Source organism: Equus przewalskii, unplaced genomic scaffold (genome assembly GCF_037783145.1).
Source record: "Equus przewalskii isolate Varuska unplaced genomic scaffold, EquPr2 ChrUn-6, whole genome shotgun sequence".
In the NCBI taxonomy this organism is placed as follows: Eukaryota; Metazoa; Chordata; class Mammalia; order Perissodactyla; family Equidae; genus Equus; species Equus przewalskii.
In genome coordinates, this window is record NW_027228754.1 from 2,526,087 (window position 1) to 2,552,532 (window position 26,446).

The window sequence follows — 26,446 nt, forward strand, 5'->3', positions numbered from 1 at the left end:
TCTAATTTCTGGATGATATATTCTCCAAACAGGGTTATCTCCATGATATAAGACATGATATCCTCTGTATTTGATGGTAAGCCCCAAGACTCAAAAAAAATAACCCATTTTTGGGTTCGAGGGCACTATTGGAAGATCATCCCCAATTAACCACCTCACTGTCCATTGACTAATTTCCTTAAGAAAGATCAACTTTACCTGAAACTTAGCTACAGCATCAACTTTTTTTTTTCAGGAAGTTTTCTCTTGACCAGATCTTAGCCTATTCTGGGTCCCACCGTTGGTGTAGGGGGAGGTCCTAGGAGAACCAAGGTATTATTTTATTTGCTCCCAGCCCTGGAGCTGGGAGATTATTTAGATTTCCTAGTAGGCCTGCCCATGCCTCCTCTAAGGACCTCCTTGTGATCCTAAAGTGATCATGCTTTTTACCAGTATCTCTTCCAGCCACTTCCACTGCCCTGTTTTCATAGCAAGATTTACCAGCTCACTCATCTAAACCTCACTCAAGCCTACAAGAATTTATTGACCCACATGGCAGACAGTTAAACAGAAATGCTCTGAACCGTAGTTTTCAAACCTCACTGTACATCGGAATGATCCTGGAGAGCTTATTAAAACACAGCTTGCTGGTCCTGTACCCCACCCCCACCCCAGCCAGTTTCAGCTATATTTGGTCTAAGGTGGGGTCTGAGAATTTGCATTTCCAACAAGTTCCCCAGCGATGTTGATGTTGTTGGTCTGGGAGCCACATTTTGAAACCACTGCTCTATGTGTTGAGTCCCTTAACCTTGGCAAGCAGAATAAAGGAAGAGTTCTTTGCTTTCATTTCCCTATATCTAAAATATCTTTGGCTTAAATCTGAAATTAAAAGGAGGAAAACGCTTCAGGCTTGACTGAAAAAGGAAATAGAAAGCTAAGAACTTTGATGGGAGGAGCCTTAAAATCCTGTATTACTCATGTCCCTTCTTTCCCAGCGCTTAGCACCCACTTAAACAGCAAGAGCTAGTAAAGTATCCAAGTGAAACCAGCGAGTGACACTTTTTTGTTATCTTTCAAAACCTCTTCTTATCATGTCCCGTTGTTAATAAATGAAGAGTTTTACCTGATAGATCTTTCTACCATAACAAGACAAATAGCCATCTCTGAAGCTTTGACTCAAGGACTGGTCTGTTGTGGAAAGATTGCACTGAGGTAAGGCCTATGGGAAGTTTTATAGAAATAGCTCTGGGGCACCAGTTGCTAATCAGAAAATTAGTTATGGGCTTCTGTGGTGAGAAAAAGGGCTAGTATTGACTAGATTCCGGAAAAGGAAAAGCCATAGATTATCTGATTCTAAACGTTCAGTTGACTGAGGGAGTAGAACTCACTTTTTATTTCACCACAGCTGAGACCTTAACAAAAGGAAATGCATTTGGCTGAGGCAGGAATTCGAATAGATTGTGCTGGGGGTTGACCTAGACTGAGTCTAAAAGGAATTCTGATTTTCTGGGTGTAATAGTCTGCAGGTGTCTTATTGACACGAGTTTATATTTAGAGGCTTTTGATTTCTGGCTGAAGGAGGGAGAAATTTAAGGGCTGGGCAGCAGTTCCTAAGAAAAAGATGAGAACAATGGCATGTAAAATGTCTGTGAAGTAATATTAGGTTAAAAACATTGCAGTCTAAAACTGCGTTATACATTATTCTTATAATTAAAAAAGTACTTAGCGCATAAACTCTCACTCCACAAAGTCAGGCAAGAAGTATGGCTTTTTAAAATTTTTCTGTTACGCATTTTAATTTCTATTTCTTATAGTCTATTAGATGGTAGAAAATTTATTTCAGTTCCTCTAAGATTGGACGCCATTTTTCCCACAGTCACAGCTAAATTCTAGAGTTTGAGGAACCAGTTAGATTTGCGTAATAACTATTCTTTAAAATTTGTTGAGATAGCTTTTATAGCCCTATTAAATATATAATAAATATTTCTAAATGTTCTATCAAATGAAAGCTGCTAATTGTGTTTTTCAATTCTTCTGTATTTTTGCTGAATTTTTTTGGCTGCTTAAAATATAACGTATTGAAAGGAGTGTGCTGTAATCTCCCACTATCATGGTAATTTGCCAACTTATTCCTGCAGGTCTATCATTTTTTTATATCTGTTGAGTCTATTAAAAATGTGCATACATGTTTAGAATTGTTATATTGCTTTGGTGACTTTAACCTTTAGTCATTGTATAGAAACTCTGTTCTTAATGGTGCTATTTATCTTAAAGTCTTCTTTGAGTGATGTTAATATAGCTATACTGGCTGTATTTTAGTTAGTATTTGCCTGATATCTCTCTTCCCTTTCTTCCCTTTTGAACCTTCTAGTATTTTCATGCGTTAGGTAGGCATGTTGTAAATAGCATGTGAGCTGGATCGTGTTGTAATCCAATCTGACATTCTCTCTCTCTCGCTCTCCTGTTTTTTTTTTTGATCAGGAAGATTGGCCTTGATCTAACATCTGTTGCCAATCTTCTTCTTTTTGCTTGAGGAAGACTGTCCCTGAGCTAACATCCATGACAGTCCTCCTCTATTTTGTGTGTGGGATGCCTCCACAGCGTGGCGTGATGAGTGGTGTGTAGGTATGCACCCAGGATCCAAACCTGTGAACCCCAGGCCACTGAAGAGGACTGCGTCAACTTAACCACTAAGCCACCCGGCTGGCCCCTGACATTCTCTTTTAACTGGCAGATTTAATTTATATGTATTGAGATAACTGATAGATTTGGATTGGTGTTATTATCTTATTTTCATATTGTACTTCTTTTTCTATGTTTGCTTTCTCCTTTTTAAAAATCTTTGTCTAGGATCAGTATTTATATCTCTCCCTTGATCCTTGTTTCATTAGTCCTGTGTCATGAATTCTGTGGGACAAGTCATTTTCTTAAAGTCCAAGTAAATTGCTTCCAGATGTTGCTTTTTGTCTAAATATTTAGCAGCAATTTCTCTATCTCTTTTTTTAACTGATGCGACATTCACATAACATAAAATTAATCATTTTAAAGTGAACAATTCTGTGGTGTTTAGTACATTCATAATGTTGTGCGAGCACCACCTCTCCCTAGTTCCAAACTGTAACAAGACCTCTTTTCCTTTGTTCTGTAATGTATTTTATTAGGCCTTATGCATGTGGTGAAGGGTTTGATCTCAGTTTTCTGCTTGGCACAGACCACATTTCTCTAATCTGGAGGGGTGGGAATTGGGGAGGGACAAAATGTCTTCCAAACTTTTTGATTTTAGGTGGACAGATTTTGGGTAGCAAAGTATATTAAGGCTAATGATTGCTCTTTTCAAGTCATTTCCATCGGCTTCTCACACTCTGGCAATAGATTGACTGATGGTGTCAGATTTTTTTTTTTTTTTTTTGCAAATCTTTGAAATTTGCATATTTTTCTTTAAATGAGATTTTGAGGTCCATAGACCCTGGTACACCATGCACACAGCAAGAGGATCTGAAGGAGCATAGAATTTAGGCCCTTAGTGCATAAGTGGTACCCCAAAATTTGGTAATAGCTTAGATTCTTGTTCTCAGAGCTTCCATCGAATAAGATCTGGTAGGATGACTCCTGAGGCAGGTCTTATATGGAAGGAGGGCCATGGTCTTGGTCTCAGCCACCTGCCCAGAGATCAGGGAAGAGGCTGAAGGGAGAACCCCACTTGCTGCCACAGCCTCTGTCCTGTGGTCTAGTCACTGAACAGCTCTCTCCCATGTCTTAGCAAAGTGACTTGGCCTCTTTGGAGGTACAAACGACTTGGAGTCCTGAAATTTTCTCTTCTTCACAGCTTTTGCAATGCGATTTCTTTCCTCTTTCTCCATGAGGGAAGTTAGAGCATCAGATCTCAGTGAATTTCCTGCATCTTTGGAGGTCTACTTGAGGCAAGTCAGTAAGTATTGAGAAAAGCATTGTGTCACATACTCTGAGTTTAATTTTTGTCTCTATCATTCAGAAGCCCAATCATCTTACTTTACCTCATTTATTTTTTCATTGATCTGATCACCACCTAACACATATTTTTGTTTCTCCCACTTGAATATAAGCCCAATTTAAGCGTGAGATTTATTTGCCTCTTTCTTTTACCTGAGGAAGACTGGCCCTGAGCTAACATCTGTGCCAGTCTTCCTCTACTTTATATGTGGGTCACTGCCACAGCATGGCTGATGAGTGGCGCAGGTCTGCACCCAGGACCCAAACTTGCAAACCCAGGCCACCAAAGTGGAGCACATGAACTCAACCACTAAGCCACAGGGCCAGCCACTTTTGCCTTTTTGAACTGTATATCCATTGCCTAGTATGTCTCCTGTCGTGTTGTCATTAGTATTTATTGTATTAGGTTTGTTTCCTTTTTATTTTTTCCTTTGTTATTCTAAGTAACACTGAAGTGAACATCTTCACATTTTCGCTATACATAACTCTGATGTGGACATCTTCTTTTGAATTATTTCATAAGATACATCACTTGAGTGCAATTGTTAAGTCAAAGGTGTAAGTATTTTTTGACTGCTGATATGTGTTAGCAAATTGCTTTCCAGGATGTCCTGCGAGTTGTGAGTCTCCATAAATATATTTGTAGTTTTTAACTTTGCTAATTTAATAGGCATAAAGTGATAGCAGTAATTCAATTTCAATTTCTTCTTAGATATTTTTACACTTCCTCTGTATACCCTTAATCCATCATAGAAGAGGAGGAATAGCATTACTTCCATTTCTCTAGACTTAATTACTTAAGAAGCATTAAGTATTATAAGCCTTTATATCTAGAAGATATTTGGCTGTTAAAGAAGAACTATTTAAGGGCATCTGGTTAATGGGAAAAAATAAAATGGGAACTAATTTATGCCACTTCTCATTTTTCTCTGTTATCTTACATGTATATCATCTTTTTTCTGAAGCCTGAGTGAGATCACCACTCATGTCTGAGTGTGAAGAAAATTTTGCTGATTTTTCCTTTTGCCATAAAAATTGTGCCTCTCTTTAGGTTCCTAACTGGTACTAGCAGACTTAAATTTTTCCAGAAAGAAAAGGGCTAGGGAGCTTTCCAGAGAAGATAGAGGCACCTGACGGAGGACTGGAGGTTCAGAGGTAAAGCACTTATGCTTGCTGTGTGTGTATGTGTGTAAGAGTGAAGGTGAGGGATGCTGAGAGAAGCTAGGCTGAAGGGAACCTGTGGCAGTTATGATTTGTATTCAACTTAAAGTAACAGAGACTCGAATGAACAAAAACAAAAAACATTGGCTTAAACAGACATTTAATGAAATGTTTTATTTTTGTTATATCTGATATAAACCACTCAGGGCTGGTATAGGAGCTTTGAAAGCCACCTGGGACCCAGGAGACTTCTTTCCACTCAGTCATACTTAGGGTGTGCTTGTCACCTCATGGCCAGAACATGATGCTCCCAGTTCCATCTTAGTGTCCTATTCGAGGCAGTAGAAGTGGGTGGGCAAAGGGTAAAGGGCAAAGGGCACAAGGCTTGTCTGTGTCTCCACTCCCACCGGTTCACGAGCTCCTCTGCAAGGCTCTCCCACAGCTTTTGCTTGGTTAGCACCGTATCACATGGCTCTCCCTATATATCAAGCAGGCTGGGGAAGGTAGGAGCTGTTTTTTTGGGTTTTTCTCTCTTTCCTTGCTTGTAAACTGGGGACACTGAGACCATATAGGATGCTTTTAGAAAGAAGGAGTAAAGATTTAACATTGAGTAGTATTCAGTAACATTGAGCTGCCACAGAAGAGTGAGTTTGTCAGTCACGTGGCCTCCATCACCATGAGGTAAGGCAAGGTTTAGAATAAACAGTAAGGGCTGGCCTGGTGGCCAGTGGTTAAGTTCACACACTCTGCTTTGGTGGCCCAGGGTTTTGCTGGTTTGGATCCTGGATTCAGACATGGCACTGCTCATCAAGCCATGCTGAGGAGGCGTCCCACGTAACACAACCAGAAGGACCTACAGCTAGAATATACAACTATGTGCTGGGAGGCTTTGGGGAGAAGAAGAGAAAAAAAATGAACATTAAAAAGCAACAAGAGTTCAGGATGATTAAGAAGTTTTAAGTAGATTTCGTTGTGAATGTATTTAATGCTGCTGAATTGTAGACTTAGAAATAATTAAAATGATAAATATTATGTTACATATATTTTGCCACAATAAAAAAAGAAAGCAACAGAAGTGATGAGCATTAGTTTGGGGGAGAGTTCTAAACTTCTCTGGATAGAACAGAAGTGGAGGACCAAAAACGTAATATGATGGTTCTTTGAGGTAGATTAACTGTGGCAGCAGTGATAAAACCCTTTGAGGGAGAGTAAACAAAGATTCCCCATGTCCATCCGTGGTTCCCCTCCTGTTCCTCTTCCAAAAGATTGAAGAGTGTCTTCTTAGATGCTGACCGTTGCCTGTGGGCTCACCCCTCCTGCCCTGATGATCCATCTTGCTAAATGTATCATGCAGAGTCTTCCCCCTCACGTCTTGAGGAAATCTGACACACGACTTGTGTTGGTAGGAAGAGTAGAGGCTGTTGGAGTTGAGATTGGCTGAAGCATTAAGTTTTTAAAGACTTTAAGGAAAAATCTAAATTCTACCCAGTTTCAACTGTAGGGCACACTGCTTTCTTGCATATACCACTTTCTTGAGGACTTGTTTTGTCTGACCACTTGGTACAGTTTCTAAATACAGGTTGAAATTGCTCTAGATATGACTTCCCATTTGCTTCAAAGTAAAGCCAGAGGTCGGACAATGGCTTATCTGTAGGCGCAGGAAACATCCTGGTTTGCTTGGTTTATGACTATTGCCCCAGTGTAATTATTAGTAACACTTCTTTTACTCTCAAATGGGTTCCAGTTTGGAATAAATTATATGGCCCTTCTACCTCTAAGGCCCTACATGATCTGTCCACCCCGCTCCCAATGTACTTCTCTGACCTCGTCTCCTATCAGTTCCCTCTCCTTGCTCTGCTGTGACTACACTGGGCTCCCCACTGTTCCTTGAACCCATGGGTGTACTCCTGCCCTACTGCCTTCACATGAGTTGTTTTCTCTTTCTAGAATGCTCTTCCCCAGATATCTGCGTAATCAACTCTGCCAAGTCTTCGCTTAAATTTTACCTTCCTAATGAGATGCAGACAGACCAACCGATTTAAAATGGCATCACTCAAACTCTCCACATTGCTGATCTGCATTATCCTCTTCCAGTGTTTCGTATTTCAGTAATATACTATATTACTTACATATATGTCATGTTTATTGTTCCTCTCCCTCAGCTAGAATATAAGCTTCTTGAGGGCAGGGACCTTGTCTTTTGTTTTTCCTCAATGTAGTGGAAGAGCTCAGATGCTTCACACAAAGCAGGCACTCAGTATATATTTGTTGAATGAATGAGTGGAAGAATGAGTGAAAACTTATGTGATCTGTGGCCCATTTCCTCAAAGACTTGCCCAATGACTAGCTGGCTATAAAGAGCCATGGTGTTAATAGCCATCAGTGACTTACTAGTTTATCCATAAATTGGATATTTTTTGCATTTTTATTTCCCAGAGGAGTATCGGAACATTTTTTATAGCATAGGATTTGACCGTTTTATAACAGACTAGTTTAGGGGAAATTTGGAAGACAGGTAGGTCTTCAAGATCCCTAGGAATAATCCCACAGAAGCAACTGTCTGTTTAATCTAAGAGAAAGACCAATCCTGCAGTAATGGTTCTAAAAGTAAAAAGGTATTGACGTTGGCACAATACTATGTAGGTTATAGAGCTCTTTCAATTCCACTGTCTTATTTAGTCTTCACAACAACACCTTCTGTTATCCCTATTTAATTTATGAGGAAACAGAGCCCAGAGAAACTAATGACTTTCTGAAGGATGTATGTTTAGTTAAGTGGCAGAATGGTTAAGTGCCATGGTGCCTTCCCACTCCTGGGTCAGCGACACAGTTTTTCTAATATTCCTTTCTAAATTATATCACAGTACTCTTTCATTAGCTGTGCCTTTTGGGGTCTTGTGGGATAACATATAAGAGACAGAGAATGTTCTGACCCACAGCATGCAAGAGGATGTCATCAGGGTCTAATATGCAACTGGACACCATGGGAGCAAGGCCACGGACATTTTTAATTCAGATCCAAATGGACATTTTATACAAGGTTTTGATAAGAAAGAAAAAAAGTCTTTAAGACATTCACAGTCTGCTCCCAGTTTCTTTCTGCTCTCACAACCATGACAACTATAAGCATAATAATAATAATAATAACCATATATTAAGCACACTGTGTGTCATGAACTATTTTAATTGCATTACATGTGTTCACTTATATCTCACATTGACTTTGTGTAGTAGATCTATTATTAGCCCATTTTTCATAAAAGGTCCAGAAAGCACATATGAGCACATTTCACGGCATAGAAATGGAATTTGAACCCAAGTAGTCCATGTTGCAGAAAAGGGCTTTGCAGTAGAAATATGAGCCACATGTATGAGTTTAAATTTTGTAGCAGTTACATAAAAAACGTAAAAAGAGACAAATGAAGTAAATTTTAATAATGTACTTGGTTTAACCTAATATATTAAAAATAGTAATACTTCAGCATACTTTCACTGTAAAAATTATTAAGATGATATTTTACATTTTTGGTGCTAAGTCTTCTAAATATGATGTGTAATTTACTCTTATAGCACATCTCAACTTGGGTGCTACATTTTCATCAGAAATACTTAATCTGTGTTTAGATTTCATAAAATTTGTGGTTGAAAAAGTAGATTTACATATCCAAGTTATTTCAATCATACTTAAGTTTTCCAATAACTGACTTGAATATGAATCTTTAAATGAAAATTAAATACAATGTACAATTCAGTTCCTCTGTTGCACATTTTGAGTGCTCCATAGTCACCTGTGGCTTGTGGCTGCTGTTTTGGGCAGAGTGACTCTAGAGTCCACATCCATAACAACATCACATTGCCAGGGGAGAAGCCTCCTGTCACTTAATTGTCGCTCTGCCCCAATTGCCCCATCCCTGAGTAACCTCTTTCCATCTTCTTCTCATGAGCATTTTAGATCTTCTGACATTCAGCCCATAATCTTCATCTTCATATTCAGCACTAATGTTCAAATGCCCTGAATTACATAGATCTGACATTCTACTTGGGGAAGGTGAAAAACTATACAACAAAAAGAACATGTAGGTTTTCCCTGTTAGTTCTCTTTAATATATAAGAAAATCCAGGATGAGGCAGGGCTATAGAGTACCAATCCTGGGGGAAAATAATAGCCAGAATAGATTTCATGTCAGATCCATTGCTTAAAGAGGTTCCAAAATAACTCCTTAAATTGTGGTGGAAACCACCCTCACATCCTCTTTGTGTAAATGTGGGCAAATTTGGGAGAGGGAGATGGTTTGTAAGAAAGTGAAAAGTGAAAGAAAGCTACCTCTAGAATTTTCTTTCATGTTTCAGATTCTGTCTTCAGGGAGGAAGTTCTTGCCCCTCTGCAGCAAAGAGGACATTGAAGTGAAAACAAGAAGAAAGGAGAGATCTGTGAGGCAGCTGAAGGGGGCAGGGTTTAGGAGCGAGTTCAGCTTCACTTGTGTTTCAGTCAGTGGTAAGCAGTAATTTAAAATCCTAGAAAATGATTAGTTCAGTCACCTTATGCATACATGCTAGGTCCAGAACCACAAAGTAATGAATTGAGGACTAAGAAAAGCTGCCTCCATCTTCTCCTCTCCAACTGCTCCCTTGCTGAGGTAGACAGAGGAGATGACTCTCTCTGCAGACTCACCTAGGGCAAGCTTGGCTGCCGTGACTCATGGTCTCCCTGAGATGGACACTAAGCTGAGGACTATTGTAAGCCCAGGCCGACATAGTAGACTAGGAAAATAGAACATGGTAATTGTGAAAACTCTGAGTATATGCAATATCATCCAACTAATGTGGGATGAAAGCAAATGTATTACCTGTTCTGCCTGTAGGCGGGAGAGTCTACCACAGCTAGATTACACCTCAGCCTGGGGGAAGGTAGATCTGGAAACCAAGTGGAGATAGATCCACTGCCAATGATCTCATCCTCATGAGGCATCCTTTAGATTTTACAAAGATTTTCACTTCAGTTCTCTCCCTTGAGCCTCCCCAAAACGTCATAGAACAGATATTATTATTAGCTGGTGTTACAGATGAGGACTCTGAGATTAAAGGGGTTAGGGAGCACATTCAAGGGCACAAAGCCAAGAACCAGGTCTTCGACTTCAGCCTCTTCTCCACTAAAGCCCCACTGCAGGCTCTATAGGTAAAATGTATGACAAAACGTGTGTGTATCCTGACTCATTGCTGTTGAGAAACAGTTTATACTCCCTAGGGCTTAGAGATAAACACAAAGAGGAAATTTCAGGAACGGTGTTATAGTCACATTTCTACTTATCCCTGCTTCTACCTTTTGTAATAGGAAAATCTAGGACTTCATCCAGTTCTCTCCAGCCTGATCTGTTGTCACTCTCCTTCCTAATTCATGTATTCCTTCTTTCCTTCCTCTCTCTTTCCTTTTTCTTTTTTCCTTCCTCAAACATTAATTAAATGTATTCTATGTGTTAGGCTTTGCCATGAACATCAGGAAAACAAAGATGAATAAAATATTGTCTTCATTTTAAGAAATGCATGGCTTACAAGGGAGATAGATTAAAAAGCAGGTTGCAGTAGAGAGAGATGTGGTGGCACAGAGGAGAGAGTGTTTTATGGGAGAAGGTAGAGGGAGCTTGGGGAAGGCTTCAGTAACATGGAGAGTCAAATGAGTGGGGTCTAGAGTGGTGAGTAGGAGTATCTTAGGCATTGTGAGATAGAGAAAGGACAGTCCATTGTTCTGCAAAGATTCTACTTATAATGATGCTTGCTGACTTTTGCTAGGTTTTACCTACGAATTCGCTCTAAGGGTTCCTAACTTGATTGCAGACCATGGGGCCCTAGCTGAAGCATAAGCAATTTCCATGGTAGAAGCCAAAATGAAAGGTCAGGACTAGCAGTAAGAATTACCTTCTACTTTCATTTTTTTTTAAGCCCAAAGAAGGCATTATTAAGGCCAATGTGCAAATGTAAACACTGATGGGGAGATAATTTTTGAGGCCATGGTACTTCCTTGCCACTCCTTCAATCAGTCTCCCTTGGTCCAGCCTGATCTTGTTGCTAGGATCTGGCTTCCCTACTGCTGGATTAGAATTCTTCTTTAGGCGTAGTGAGGCCTGAAGGCTAAGATTAAGTGATCCTCTGGCTTTTGTGGGGAATGTGGGAGGAGCCCAGAGCTGTAGGAAGTCCTTTGCCAAGGAAAGTCAATGTAGCACCTCTCAGCATGGAAATGTGGGTGTTTGGTTGCTCATCTGAGCAGGCAGCAGCACACAAGGCAGGCATGGTTGTGCTCCTGCTCTCGAATCACGTAGGTGATTTGAAATAAGATAAGTGATTCACAGAATCACACAGAGAGTGACATGATAGGTCTCGTGGCCTTTGAGAGGAAAAGAAATACAGCAGGTCTAGGACAACCTTGTGGAATGTGGTTCTGAGTTGCACATTATAGAGATGGGTCAGACTCTCAGATCCTAGGTATTTCACCTACATCTCCTTTCACCTCTGTTCCACGGTGTCCACCTGGTCCTATGGCCACTCTCAGGAACTTTTTTCTCAGGACAATAAAATTTGAACATTTTCCTCTGTTACCATATCTTATCTGTCTCTCTGACTATCCTTCCTATTCTGCCCTTTGTCTCCTTCTGCCTCATCCAGATCTGCGGTTTTTGACCTGTTTTCTCAGTGCACATTAGCCCCACCTGTCTTCACTGCTTTTTCTATTAAAGTTGGATTCCACGGTCCAGAACTTCAATAACTCTTCCTCATATCCTTAATTTTATTTTTCAACCATCCTTCTGTTGCAAGACCCCAACTGTCTGCCTTGTTTGAACTTTCTCTGGGGTTACTGAGCACTGATGGAAAAAATTACAGAACCATGAAGCTCGTGTCACTATATATTTACGATTCTCAAACTCAGCTGAGTCCTCACTTCTCAGCAAACTAAAGTAGCCTCTCCTTACCATCCCCCTTTTTTCCCCCTGCATAACATTCATCACAAACAGAAATGATCCTGGGAGTGTGTTTGTTTATTGATCACCTTCCTCCATTGAGGTTCTGTGAGGAAGGGCCTTTGTTTATGGTACTCTCTCCTCCATCACCAGCACATGGTACATAGTAGATGTTTGTTAATCAAATAAACAAGTCTCAGTTAGATGTCACTATCTCTAGGAAGTGTGCTGGAATCCCTTTCTCTTATCAAGTCTGAGTTAGGGATATTTTTCTTAGCATCCTGGGTTTATCCATCATAGCATTTTTCTTTTTTCTTTTTTTCTTTTGAGGACGATTAGCCCTGAGCTAACTACTGCCAGTCCTCCTCTTTTTGCTGAGGAAGCCTGGCCCTGAGCTAACGTCTGTGCTCATCTTCCTCTACTTTATATGTGGGACGCCTACCACAGCATGACTTTTGCCAAGTGGTGCCATGTCCACACCCGGGATCCGAACCAGCGAACCCCGGGCCGCTGAGAAGTGGAACGTGTGAACTTAACCACTGCGCCACCAGGCTGGCCCCCCATCATAGCATTTTTCACACCATATTCTCATGACATATTTACTTACTATTGCCTTTTTCTAGACCAGCATTGTCATAACTTTTCACAAAGCTGGGAAATATTCTATATCTGTGCTGTCCAATACAGTAGCCACCAGGCACATGTGACTGCCAAACACTTGAAATGTGGCTAGTGTGACTGTGGAAAGATGTTTTTACTTTAATTTAAGTTTAAATTTAAATGGCCACATATAGTTAGTGGCAACCGTACTGGAGGGCACACATAACTCTAGATTTTGAGCTCTGTGAGGTAAGGGGCCGTCTGTTTAGTTTTCTGTTGTATTTCTCAGGGCCAGCACAGTGCCTGGCATACAGTAGGCATCCAGTAAAAAGAAAGTTGGGCTTATAATCTGTAGATTGGGTGTCTCATAGGGGTTGATCCCTTCTATAGTGAGATGGAGATTGAATGTGAGAAAATTCTATTGCAAAAGGACATGGCTATCTGTGCCGATGAGTTTAAGAGATTTAAATTAGTACTGTGTATGTGAAAGATCTTCAAATGTGAGCCAACAATAGCTGCTAGGCTTAAGGTAGCTGATGTTGTGCTAGAAAATGCCTCAGCTCTGAATTATACCATAGAAAAATTTTTAAGTGTATTTTCATAAGCTGTCGGAAGATCTACAAAATAAGAAAAACGAAGGAGGTTCTTCCTGGGAATGAAACATTACCTCAGAATGGAGCAAGCATCTCTTTTATTTTTCTTTTGTGGCAGAGTGTTTGTAGTGCCTGCAATTCTTGAGTTAGAAAATTGATTTTCCAATTTAGTGATGTGAGCTAAGACTTAGAGTTCACGCCGTATAACAAACACTAATCTAAGTGTTTTATATGCATTAATTTCTGTGATCCTTTAGTACTGTTATCATCCCAATTTTACAGATAAGTGACTTGCCCGATGTTACTCAGCTAAGTGGGGAAACGAGGATTTGAACCCAGGCATTCTGGTTCCAAAGTGCACTCTCCTTTGTATTGCCTCTTGTGTAATCACTTGAGCTATCTCTCTTTACTTACCATAACTCTAAACAGGTTTGCTGTGGCTCTAACGTTGTGTATGCGTATGTGTGGTGAGAGTTTCCTTACAATGGTGGTTCTGTGTTGCAGCCTGGAAGGTGAGGGGACTGGAATGAATAAAGAGTGAGATGATGCAACTGCGGTCCAGTGGAAAAGAATTCACCTTGGAATTAGAAGCCTCTTTTCACACTTATGGAGTTTTGGGAAATATCACTTACCTCAGTTGATTATTAAAATTACATAAAATATGTATGTGAAAAGGTTTATAAAGTATAAAGGGGCTTCATTAGGATGGGTGCCTGAGAATCTAAAATGTTGTCACAGTGGCCATTAAGAAATTCCAGGTCTCAGAGATTACATAGTTATAGGACTTAGGGTTGGCCTAAGATTTGGGGAGAATTCTGACTTTTCTATGTCCTGCAGTTCAAAGATTCATTCTCTTGTAGGGTGAAAGAGATGCCTAAGGACTTTCCTGCAATTTCAGATTTTCTGTGTCTTGGAGTTGCCTCAACCCCAGAGCAACCCAATGTCTGGGAAATCACCCAGATTACAAGCAGAAAAGAGATTTAAGGATGAAGGGAGTACATTTTTTTGGTCACTAAAGGCACATGCAGTCCCTCATAGCCCCTCCAGGAGATGAAAGTCACTTGTAAACCTTGAAGCAGCCCATTTACATATATCTCTGCTCTGACAGCTGCTAATGCCTGCAAATAGTGACACCTGTCTTCCTGGCTCGTTCCAGCTCTGACTCTAGCTAGCAGCACTCTCTCACCGTGCTGGGTCTGCCTGAGAGTACCACTTGCTGTTCTGGCTGTGATCATACTTCATGGCAGACCTAGTAGGCCACAGGAATTATGGAAAGTTTGGAGCCTTATGAAGTTATCGCTGCATTATGAAGCAATAATTTTCAAATGTCTCCTAATGCTGGAAAAGGAGAATGTAGATAAGCAGTATCAAAATCCATAAAAAAATTTGAAGTGAAAATAAATGACAATTAATTTATTAAATCCTGGATTATTATTCCCCTGGTATACGTAGGACAACCAGCATTTATTAAGCTCATACCGTGAGCTAGCCGTTGTGCTAGGCGATATTCACGTATTATCGTATTTCTCTTCACAGCATTCCTGCAAGGTAGACCTTGTATCTTTATTTTACAGATGAGACTCAAGAAGCAAGTAACATGCCCAAGGCCAATAGCTTGTGAATGGAAGAACCAGGATTTGAAGATGTGTAAAAATTTTAGTCTTTGCCCTTTCCAGTACATGGGGTTTCCTCTCTTGAAGCTCAGATGAGAAAGTGTGGGCAACTGGATAAGGGAGGATCTTTTCAGCGTGGAGTAACAGTGTGGATGAATAGCATCAGAGTTATACATTTGAATCAAAAGAAAGCTTATGTTGTATCAGGAACCAGCACTGTTCCCTTTGGTAGCAGAGCATTCTTAGAGTCCAGACCTACTCTGCCGAGACAAATTACAATCTGAGTTATGGTAATGGGAGATTTTATAAAAACAGACAGCTGTGATGTCTGAAATGTTATTGAAATTTAATATATAAGACCTTGGTGCAATTCTATACTCTCTGCAATTTCTTCTAAATTTGGTCCCCTCCTATCACCATTACAGCCCTGATTTGAAAATGAAGATGTATAGTCATCATAAGACATGAATCGAAGCTGCGATGTTTTTCTTTTCAACGTTCTTACCTCCTTCTTAGGGACTTCTTGATGGTATACGATGTACGATATTGCCAATTAAGTTATTAAAATTTTAAATGGTTCTAGCCATTACAGATTTCCAGAGATCTGTTATGCTATGTTCAGGGTGGGTCTTTCCACTTCAAGGCAAGTGTGGTAGCTTAATGATCTCAAGTTACATACACTTTTGATAGACAGAGTAAACGAGGTTGCTTTCAACATAGGCCATAAAGGAGGAAGCCAAAAACAGGTGCAGATTATAGTAGAGACCGTTCTAGGGCACTTGGCTGGGAAAATAAAGACAACAGAGGGCATTCTCATGTGAGCAGAGACCCCGTAGGTTGGAGGGGCAGACACTGGACACGAGGGCTCTTCCTCTGCCTCCCTAATCCTGAGCTTGGGCACAGGCAGAATTTATAGCTCAGCTGAATCCTCATAAAGTGTCTCAACACAGAGCTCACGCAACCACCGCCAAGTGCCTGAAGTTGACATAATAAAACTCTTCTCCACCCAAGCTCTACTTTTTTTCCTGCCTTGGAGAAACTATTGAATTATTTTACCAATCCCTTCAGACCCAGAGGAAAAGAGAAAGAGGGCAGATTCAGAGTTTTCTGCTCTTTGATTTAGATTGACTAAATAAATTATGATACATTATAAAACATATAACAAGATATCACTTTTTCCATAATTATATTACTGCGGAGCCAACAAAGAAAATGATCTGAAAGTGTCAGAATAATTGTCTGGATGGTGGGGTTATGAGTGTTGCTTTTTTTCTACTTTTGTTTGTCTAAATTTTCTGATTTTTCAGTAGTGATTTAAATTGCTTTTGTAACAACAACCACCAAAAGAAAAAGAACTGAGCTTAATGAAAGAAATAATAAAAAATATATATTTTTGATATTCAGGTTGCTTTACCTCTTTTGCTAGCATAAGTAGCCTAGAACAAGAATAACTGGCTGAAAATAAATTAGACACACGAAACAAAAAGGTAGAACAGAATCTTCAATTTTGGAAAAATTATTTTAAAATTGTAAATCTTAAATAGTTGCAAAAAACTTCATAGTATGCCATGTTACCCATACATAAAAACAACTCACTGAGAATATTTGATTTCTTAAAATTGTTAAATACTGGATAGATACACAAAATAATATTTATAAGCAAATATTCAAGATGCAGAGGTGTAATAGCACAACAAATACCTGTATGTATAACACGAAAGTTATGAAATAGAATATTATCATTATTTCTGAAGCTCCCTATATGCCCCTCTAGTCCCATCCAATTCCCACTCCACTATAGTAACTACTGTCTTGAATTTTGTGGGTTTTTATCCCTCTGCTTTCTTTTTAAGTTTTGTATCAACAAATAACATATTATTTAATTTGTACATTTTATACTTTAAGTAAATGGAATCATTTTATGTATATTATTCTACAACTTGCTGAGATTTGTTCATGTTATTGTTATAACTGCAGTTCATTTTCACAGTTGTATAATATTCCACTGCATGAATATACCACAATTTATTTGTCCATTATACAATTGATCACTTTTTTTTCTTGAACAAACAATACTGCTAAAAAGTTTCTCTGGGATGGGGAATACTGTGTCACGGGGTATGTGTATTTTCAAAATTAATAGATAATGCCACATTATGTTCCAAACAAGTTGTACCCCCTTATACTTCTACCAGCAGTGAATAAGATTTTCTATTTATCCACATCCTCACAAATATTTGGATTTGTCATACTTTAATATTTGTTTCTCTAGTGGTTGTGAAATGATATCTAACTGTGGTTTAAAATTTCATTCCTTGGTTACCACTGATGAATTTAAGCAACTTTTCATATATTAGTTGCCGTTTGTATTTCTTCATCTGTAAAGTACTGCTCAAGTCTTTTGCTCATTTATCTATTGGGTCATTTGTCTTTTTCTTATAGATTTATAGGACTTCTCTGAATATTGTGGATACTAATCCTTTGTCAGTTGTATGGGCCTGCACATATCTTCTCCCAATTTTTGGCTTGTTCTTTCTACTTTCTCTGATAGCTTTTAATCAACAGAAGCTCTCAACTTTAATATAATATATTTTATCAATCTTTTCTTTCACAGTTTTCATTCTGTGTCCTTCACGACTCCACCATCATGAAACCAATATTTGGATTTGGAAAATCTATGTTTTCTTCTAAAAGCTTTATGGTTTTGTCTTTCTGGTTTAAGTTTTCAGTCTACTTAAAATGGATTTATTGTTTCTTTTTTATTTCATATGGAAGTAGGAGAATTACTGATAATATAATTGTTGCCTCTCAAACATGCACTTACACATTTGATGTTTTCTTTCTATGTTCTATAACTTAAATTTATGAAAATTAACTTTGTGATTTTTTTGTGCATATTATTTCTGGTCCTTTGAGTTTTGAGATGTCTACTGTGTTAATCAATATATGTAAGCTTTCTCTTCCATCTTTGTATTTTCAACCAATCTGGTGTTATCTATGCCTCTGTCTGAGTGAATGATAAAAAACTGGATAAGAACAGAATCTTGTGACACACCTCTCCAGACTGTTCTTCCAAGATGAATTCTATTGACAAATCAAAGCTCAGAGGTATACCTTTTAAAGCAGCTACAAATCCACTCATCAATATTATCAACTTATATTTTTCAAAGTAATCTGCAGCAAATATTAAATTCAGTTTTTTCCCCCAGAATCTAATGTGTCTGGGTGTGTCATCCCACTGTTGCTCAGGGATTTAAGATGCCTTTTGCTATTATATAGTGAGGCAGAGGAATTGAAATAACATGCTGGACTTTGTGGGATTATATATGCCATCACTGATATCTTTTTCCATTTGTAAATGTCATGGAGGAGTTTGTGTGTGTGTGTGTGTGTGTGTGTGTCTGTGTGAATGCCTTTCTAGTATTTTATTTATGCAGAAGCAGATTGGTATTTGCTCTGGAGAAAAATTACCTGGGATCAAATTCTGACTCTTCACTATATCTTTGTAACCTCGGGCAAGTTACCTATCCTCTTCACACCTTAGTTTCTCAGTCTGAACATGGATTCCATAATTGATCCTATCTGTAGGATTGTGGTTGGGCCTGGAGAATACTGGGATATGAGGATTCATCCTCTTCCTCTCAGCTTCCTGATGAGTGTTCCCCATCCCTCCTCATCTTTCACCATGTTCTCCCCCTTCTCTAGAAGACTGGAACTTCAGCCTGCTTCAGTCTGATAATATGAGCTGGGCAGAGAATGGGAGTGAGTCTCTAATCTGTGTAATTGTGAGGCATGTTTTCTGGGGTTTAACCTATGCCTAGTTAGGGCTAAAACTAATCTGCTGTTACAAACTCTTGCTGCATAAATATTTATGAAATTTAGGGCTTCTTGTGTATATTATGTGGGAACTTAGTGTTTTCAGATAATGCAACATGGTGAACCATTTCTTATGTCATATTCTTCTTGAATACCACTTTGGTGGCTAGTCTCTTAGTTTCGTTTGTTCAGATAATATTTTCATATTTTACTGTTAAAATTGTGTTAGGATGAATAGCCATCCATTTAAATCTGAGTTCACGTCTTTATTTCCTAAGGTAAGTGTCAGGAAGTGAATTGCTGGGTTATAATTATTTGCTCTCCTTTTTCAAGAATCTTTAATTCACTATGACATCCAGACTGACCAAAGAATTTCACTTTAATCATTTCCTTGCTTAATTTGAACACTAGAAATAGGGCTATCTTGAGGGTGTATGTGTGTCTTTTGCTTTCTCTGCCTCTGTTATGTTACATAACTTCAGGGACACTATTTACTTTCTATTCCATATATCCCATGTGCCCTCGAAGCCCCTTAATGATAGAGCATTTTTATATAGGTGACATCAGTGAAAATGTCTACCTCCTAAAAAGGACCTTTACAATGGAGGGAGACAAAGTCACATCTTTTGCTTTGGCAATCATTGGCATTTTAATGAACACACACAAACACACACACACACACACACACACACCATTTGCTAGCACCTCCTTTACACTTCAACCCCCTCAGTTACTTTCCAAATAACCAAATAACCAGCTGGTTTCCTTGATTCATGCTATCTTACAGATTGCTCAAAATACAAAGGATACATGTAATGATTGCATTTTTTGAGTATAATTGAATCATCATCATCAGTGACATGCTGTCTACCCTCAAGCATATAGGATGGTCTGATAACTTGTGAATCTTTAGTGATCACAGGCGTTCCTCCTCACCTTCCCCTATGGGAGTAGTGGAAAGGGACCTAGCCTATAATACGAAAAAGGAAAGACAGAGCCCACCAAGGTATACCATGACCAGTGTATCACTGTGGACTGACTCTGCCCTGCTTCTTTCAGGGGTCCTAAAGCCACACACAGTATTATTTTGACAGAAGAAAAGCTTTTCTGCCCTCCATACTTATGAGATCAAGAATGGCTAAATATAGAAAATTTAAGTTTTATCCCATCATTCTTTTTGCTAGCTGTATTGTATAAGTTACTTTATCATTTACTGATTATTTCTTGCCATCTTCCTAAGTTTAGCCTCTCTTTAGGAGCACAAAGCCAAGTTCTGGGATTGAGGTTTCTCATTTAACAAGGATTTCTCTTTCCAGCTTCCAGCCTGTGTCTTTATTCTCATGTTTCTATTAGAAGAAGAAACTAAAAGGGAAAAGTCACTAGGAAGTTACTCAAGAAGAGGGATCCTGGGAGCGATTTGAGTTTAGTCTTTGAGACCAAGACACTTCAAGCTAATGTGGTTAATTAGAGGGAGTTTTTAAAGCATCAATTTACAAGAGAATTTTACCCCAAAGAAGGATCAAAGATTATTGTCCTAGTGGTTTCTTAGAGTTGAACTGTGCCTTACACACACGTCTGATGCCGACACTGACAAAAAGACCTGTGTCCCTAATCACCATATCAGAGCACTAGATGAACAGCTCAAAGTAAAAACAAACAAATAACCTTCAAAAACAATCTTCTAGGAAAGATAGTAAGAATTTTCACTGAGTATTTAAGGTGAAGTTTTGGACTCGGTCTAAAGTGGCCACAGAAAACATCTAATTAAACTTTTTTATTTAGAGATTGAAAAAAGTGGAGGGCAGGGAGTTTAAGTGGCATGACGGCAATTACAAAGTTATGAAATGTGAGGCAATCACATACTTCTAGCAGTATATAAGGAGGACTGCTTCTTAGACTTACAATTCACGTGTTATTTTTACCTTCTGGGATGTTTCTGAACTTAATATCCATGTGCTTTTCTGGTATATGTCTTTACATTGTACTCCAGCTCTTTATTTAAAGAGGCAATGTTTATGAATAGGACTGAAATGAAGAGTTGAGTATTTTCTTAGGTTGGTTTCCCAAGAAACAGACTCTGTGCTTTGCCTGGGAGTTTTGCTGGAGGGCGCTCTTGGGAGCAGTTGAGAGGAGAGAGGGAAGCAGGTTGGGCAGAGGGAGAAATTGACCTGCAGTGCAATTGTAATGGGGCCACAGCCAGTCCCCCTGAGTACTCTAGACTTGGGGTGGGCTCTAATTGTCCCTAACTGAGGTGAGGGGACTGGTACTTCAACCTCTCCCAAGGTGAGGCAGCATCCTTCAGCACTGAGCAATCCCAGGAGACAAACTGGGATTCGGGAGGAATGAGCTGGGGGAATGAGGGCTTTGGTTGTGGGGTCGGGGGATGCGGGTGGTGCTCTACAACCTCTAGTCCAGTTACAGTTGTGACCTTGTGATCATGCGGCTCAGGGGAAATGTCCTTAGGGGCCATTTTTGCTTGGGTTGGCACATAGTTTAATGAACTAAGCAGAGTGGCCCTGTGTTTTGTTTTGCATTCAGCTATTCTCAAAATAAAAGAAGGAAGCTAGGGAAAGAACTTCTTAAAGGAGAGCCAGATAGCGAGACTGAGTATGGGAGCCTGGATGTAGCAGAGTTGGATAAACAACCCAAAATAGGGCCCTCTTTAACATGACCCCAGCTCTATGTTTATCTGCGGTGCTTCTCCTTTCTGATCCGTCTTGGTTTTTATCCTCTTGAGTACTGGGTTGTACTTCTTCACTTTGCCACCAGGGAGCAGTGTTTTGTAATCTTTAAGAGCTTGTGCTCTGATTTCACGAAGCTGAGTTCAAACCCTATTTCTACCATTCACAAGCTGTGTGATTTTGGGCCATTCACATAATACCTCTAAGCCTGTATTTCCTCATCCATGAAATGAGGATAATAATAGTAATTACTTTCCCTGGTTGTCAGGACTATTAATTGAAATAATACTTGTAAGTGCCTAAGTCAGTGGCTCAGAGATAGCTGGTCACCCAGGCCAGAAGCTGCTGTGAAAACCTTGACCATCTCATATGTATGACAATCCTTAGCCAGGTTTTCTTAAGAAGGATGTTGTGTTTTCTTTGAATAAAGGACAAAGGAAGGAAGATAAATGTAGTAGGTGTGATGATGGACTAAAATCAAGTGTGAGAATGGAGATAAACTTAAATACAGCTGTTCTTAGCCATCAATACATAGGAAAAAAAGCTGCAGCTGATATTTGGATAGTACAGTTTCATTGAAGCTGAGGCTTGGTGGGGGGACATCATTTGCCTCCCTGGAAACATATGTTTTGGGATTTAATTGGGAAAACCAGGACAAAGCTGTAGGTCGTTCCCTTGACGTTATGAACCAACAGACCCAGCTGACTCATGAGGCTCCTGGTGCTTGGAGCACCTTCATCCCATGGTTAGAGAGCATGTTCCTTTCCTGAAAAAACATCCTGGCCACATGGTAAGAACGACATAGGATCCAGGTGTCAGAGACACAACTTTTATGTCTCACATACGCACACATCACTCCATTTTCCAGAGCCAGTTCAATCACCACCAAACCTCAGCTAAGCCTGATAATGTCAAAGTGATCTATGTCTTTTCTATCCATCCTCCCCCTCTTCTTGCCCACCTGATGTCCCAAGCCGGGCCACTCTCTCAGCTTACTACTAGTTGCCGTAACTCTTTCCGTCATTTTGTAATTTTCCTTCATATACATTGGTAAATGAGAAATAGGAAAGGAACAAGAGTAAATTGGAATGTTTCTGATTATGCAGAAAACCTGAGGGATCAAAGGACCATTTGGCACTGCAGAAATCTACCCAACTGTGCTACTTGTTCCTATTAAATTCAAAAATAGACTCTCCAGAATGAAGGATAAGCCTGGGGTTGCTTTTCATAACCGACAAATGGTATGATAGATTATTATCGTTAAAAATTAATTAATAAATGATTAATATAAATGTTGGGATATAAATACCAAAATCACCATTCTGATCCCTCTGTTCTTGTCTTCAGATACCCTTCTGCAATTTCTCACAAGGACGATTCCTTCAGACAGGCTTCTCCTTGATGTTTAAAGGTTAATTTAGTGTCGTGTACGCTGATCTTTTTTTTCTTTTGGTAACCATTTTAATTTTTTTTATCACAAACTCACCTGACTACCATCATCCCTGCCATCACCCCTGACTCAGCTTTGTTACTTGTGTTGTCAATATGACTGACATCGACTAGATGTAGAGGTCAAGGAAGAGGGAAGAACTGGAGAAGACTAGGAGGTTTGGAGCCTAGGTCCTTGCGAGAATTGTGGTTCAATTAACAGTAAAATTGGAGCAAGGATGAAAAGGTACTTAAAGGCCTAAGATAATCACTGATTTAGGATATGTTGAGTTTGAATTTTTGATTATACATCTATATAGAAATGTTTGCATGTATGCACATCAGATTTTTAGGGTGGCAGAGTGGTGGTGGGGTTGTGGTGATTTGGGTTTGGAATTATTTTTTACATGTGGTACGTGAGAATCACATATTTAACAAATGTGCATTGAAGTCTTACTACATTCCACTCCCTGCAGTGAGTTTTTTCTTTTGTTTTTAAACAAGTTAGATCTGTCTGCCCCTACAGTTTACATTTCAGTGAATAAGGCAGATAAGGCATTAGGCCTCATAAAACAATATTATAGTAATAATGCAGATGATATCAGTAAAAATGGACCATGCATGTTGGCTGAGTGCAGTTGATCTTTCAGTTACTTTGCTTAGTACTTTAAATGCATAAACTCTTTATTTTCATACCACCCACATGGATTAGGTACTGTCGGCCTTCAGGAGGTTAAGAGACTCGCCCAAGGTCACACAAGTTGGTGGAGCCAGGATTTTAACTTGTGTGTGGCATGAGAGCCCATGCACTTCTTTGCACAATATTGCTGAGTGGGAAGTCCTGGGTACGATGGGAATGAGCAGTACGAGCATGTAACCAGGACTTGGGTTGGGGAGGTAATTTTGGAAAAAGTGAAAGAAAAAGAGAGACCTGGAGGTGAATAGGAATTAACCAAATAAAGGGAGGATGATGAATTGGAGGGCCAGGGATGGTCAACATAGCCTGGAACTGAGTGTATAGGGTCAGAAGGATGCCGGGACAGAGTCAGAAGGATGTGAGGAAAGGCCTGACCACAGGGCACTCTAGATAAGATGGCCAGAAGGAGAACAGAAAGACAGCCACACACCACAAACAAAGGGCCCATGTTCATGCGGTGGAAAGAGGAAGAGACTCTGAGAATGAGGCAACCGTATATGATTCAGAAGCTGTGAAAGCTTTAGAATATACTCTTAGGCTTTTGTTATTGCCTTGTCCGTGTTGCCTTTTTACCTATTCTCTGTTTCATACATTGTGACTCAACATAAGCAGAGTAAACTAGCCTAACAATCATGGAAGGAGGGGTAAAATTTGGAGGAAATGAGTAATTACCTAATGGAAATGAATAATTACCTAGCAGGATTTGCTAGGTCTGACTGCATCCTTCTTGAAACTCTCTGTCTTGCCTTCCAGGCCCCCACAGCTGTTGCTGCTTTTCCCTTCTGCTCGGCTTTCTTGGCGAGTCTCCTTCGCTGACTCTTCCTCTTCTGCCCGACCACTTTCTGTCTGAACTCCATGTGGCTTCAAGACCTTCCCTCTTCTCACTCAATATGCCTATCCTGACAATCTCATCCTGTTCCACAGCATCGGTTCTGATGTGGTCTACATTATTATCTGGATTTTTGGCCTTTCGTCTGTGCTTCAGGCTCACATATTGAACTGAACATTTTCATTTACATACCTTGCAGGCACCTCAAACTCATTACTTTATGCCCTAAAGCCACCCTCCCTTCACCTACGCTCACCTACTCCTTCTCCAGTGCTCCCTTTCTCTTTAATGACCTCATCATTTACCTACTTTCCTAAGCCAGAATCTTGGAGTAATTCTTGACTTATCTCTTTTGAATGGGTTTATGGTAGACATATGTCATATTCATGGCTGCCCAAGGTCTTTTAAATAATTCACATGTAATGATGCCCACCTCCGCAAATCAGATGTCAAACTCTCAGTTTCTCTTGCAGTCCACATAGATACGTGTGGCGTAGGCTTACCTGCCACATGCTTCTGAGTGAGGCTTGATTTGGAAATCAGCAATACGAGAACCAAGCTCTACATGGGGCTTCCAACTTGCTGATAATGCCAGCTTCAGAGGTGTGTGGGTTTTAGGTGACAGCAGTAATTACAAGGTTGAATTCCTGATACGGAAGTGGCATTAGTACTATAGATTTTGCGATTAAAGTGAAGTAAGGTCTCAACATCCTGTGTGCCATGGCAGAAGCACTGAACTTACTTATTTGGAACAGTTTTGCTGCCTGATTTGGAGTGTGTGCATGTGGGTGGGGGGAGGAGGTGTCAGAAGCATGGTGGTGTTCTTTTCTGTGAGACTAGACTCGACTTTACTCCTTCAGCCTTCACAATAATCAGAGGGGTTGATATTTTTTAAAGCCCCTTTATATATATTTACTAAATCATGTTGTTAAACCATACTTAAAAAAATCACATTGTACAAATTTTTTTTAAAAAAGTAGAATAAAAGAATAGCCGGTCAATTCTGTGGTTTATAGTAAGAATCTCGAGACTGTTTGAGAATTCGATACTGTTGTTTCTTCTCTGGTAGAAAATTTAGCTGTGTGTTGATCTATGTAAGAGGTATAGGGAAGGATGTGGTGAGAAAGAACTAGAAATGGGTGGAGTTTGGGGTGTGCAAGGCCTACCCTTCTAGTGTTTGTTTATTTGATCTGTCAGGACTCTTAAAAAGGGTTGCTTTGTATTGGTATAACAAATATATAAATTATGTCCAAATATTTCAAGAAGGCAGAGCAGAATGATGGAAAGAGAATAGATATTTTAGCAGAAAACAACTGAGTTTAAATTCTGTCTCCACTACTTATTAGCTGGGTATCCTTGAGCAAGTAACTTAACTCTCTTAATTTCAGTTCCCTTATTTATGAGGTGTGGCTAAAATATTTACCACACAGAGTTTGTTATGAGGTTACATGGGATAATCTGTGAAAAGGATCTACCACCTAGTGGCTGAGTGGTAAAGGTTAGTCCTCTGCACCAGGGGCAGTTGGGAACCCGAGTGAATGTATGGAGTATTGATTCTAAGTGGGTGGTCCATGAAGTATTGACTATTCCATTCTGTTGACCTGGGATTCCACTTTTGGATTCCCACTTATTGAAATCTGATTCTTTCTGAGAGGACCAGCCCAAGTGCTTTTCTTCCCTAATGGATCCTTCCTCAATTCTCTTAGCTGGAAGTAATTAATTCTACTTCTGAAATACGATTATATTTTATTGCAGGTCATATTTGGAATTTTGTATAAAATGTAGATCCTTGGATGAACCAGTGGGAAGGTACTTTAATGAACATCTAATACAGCCCCATATGTTTATATTGAATCTTTATTGTTATCAAATTAATATATTACTATAGGTCAAGATTCAAATGGTATTGCAAGGATGATAAAGAGCAGCTCCCTGAGCCACACCTGCACACTCCCATCTCCCTTACCAGAGGCAACTACTGTTAGCCTCTTCTAATAATTTGTTTTATTCCTAGTTTTCAGTTTTAGCCATTCCATTATCTGTTGATTTTCTGTGATAGAAGATGAAAATTTAGTTTTCTCACACTCTTTTCATACATCATGAGAGCCCTGCATCTCACAAATACATGTG

General features: G+C 39.5%; 1 protein-coding gene across 12 annotated transcripts in view; it reads left to right on the forward strand.

Moving 5' to 3' along the window:
• The first annotated feature begins 754 nt into the window (after nt 1-754).
• Nucleotides 755-26,446, forward strand: part of AIM2 (absent in melanoma 2) — a 57,903-nt gene continuing 32,211 nt past the window's right edge. For 4 of the 12 annotated variants that reach the window (XR_011536894.1, XR_011536893.1, XM_070608247.1 and 1 more), the window contains exon 1: nt 755-1,191. The gene's annotated coding sequence lies outside the window, so the exon portion shown is untranslated. Of the gene's footprint in view, nt 1,192-3,805; nt 3,908-4,913; nt 5,104-26,446 lie in introns of all 12 variants that reach the window. The other 8 variants (XR_011536891.1, XM_008524708.2, XM_008524703.2 and 5 more) reach the window with 5 other exon arrangements.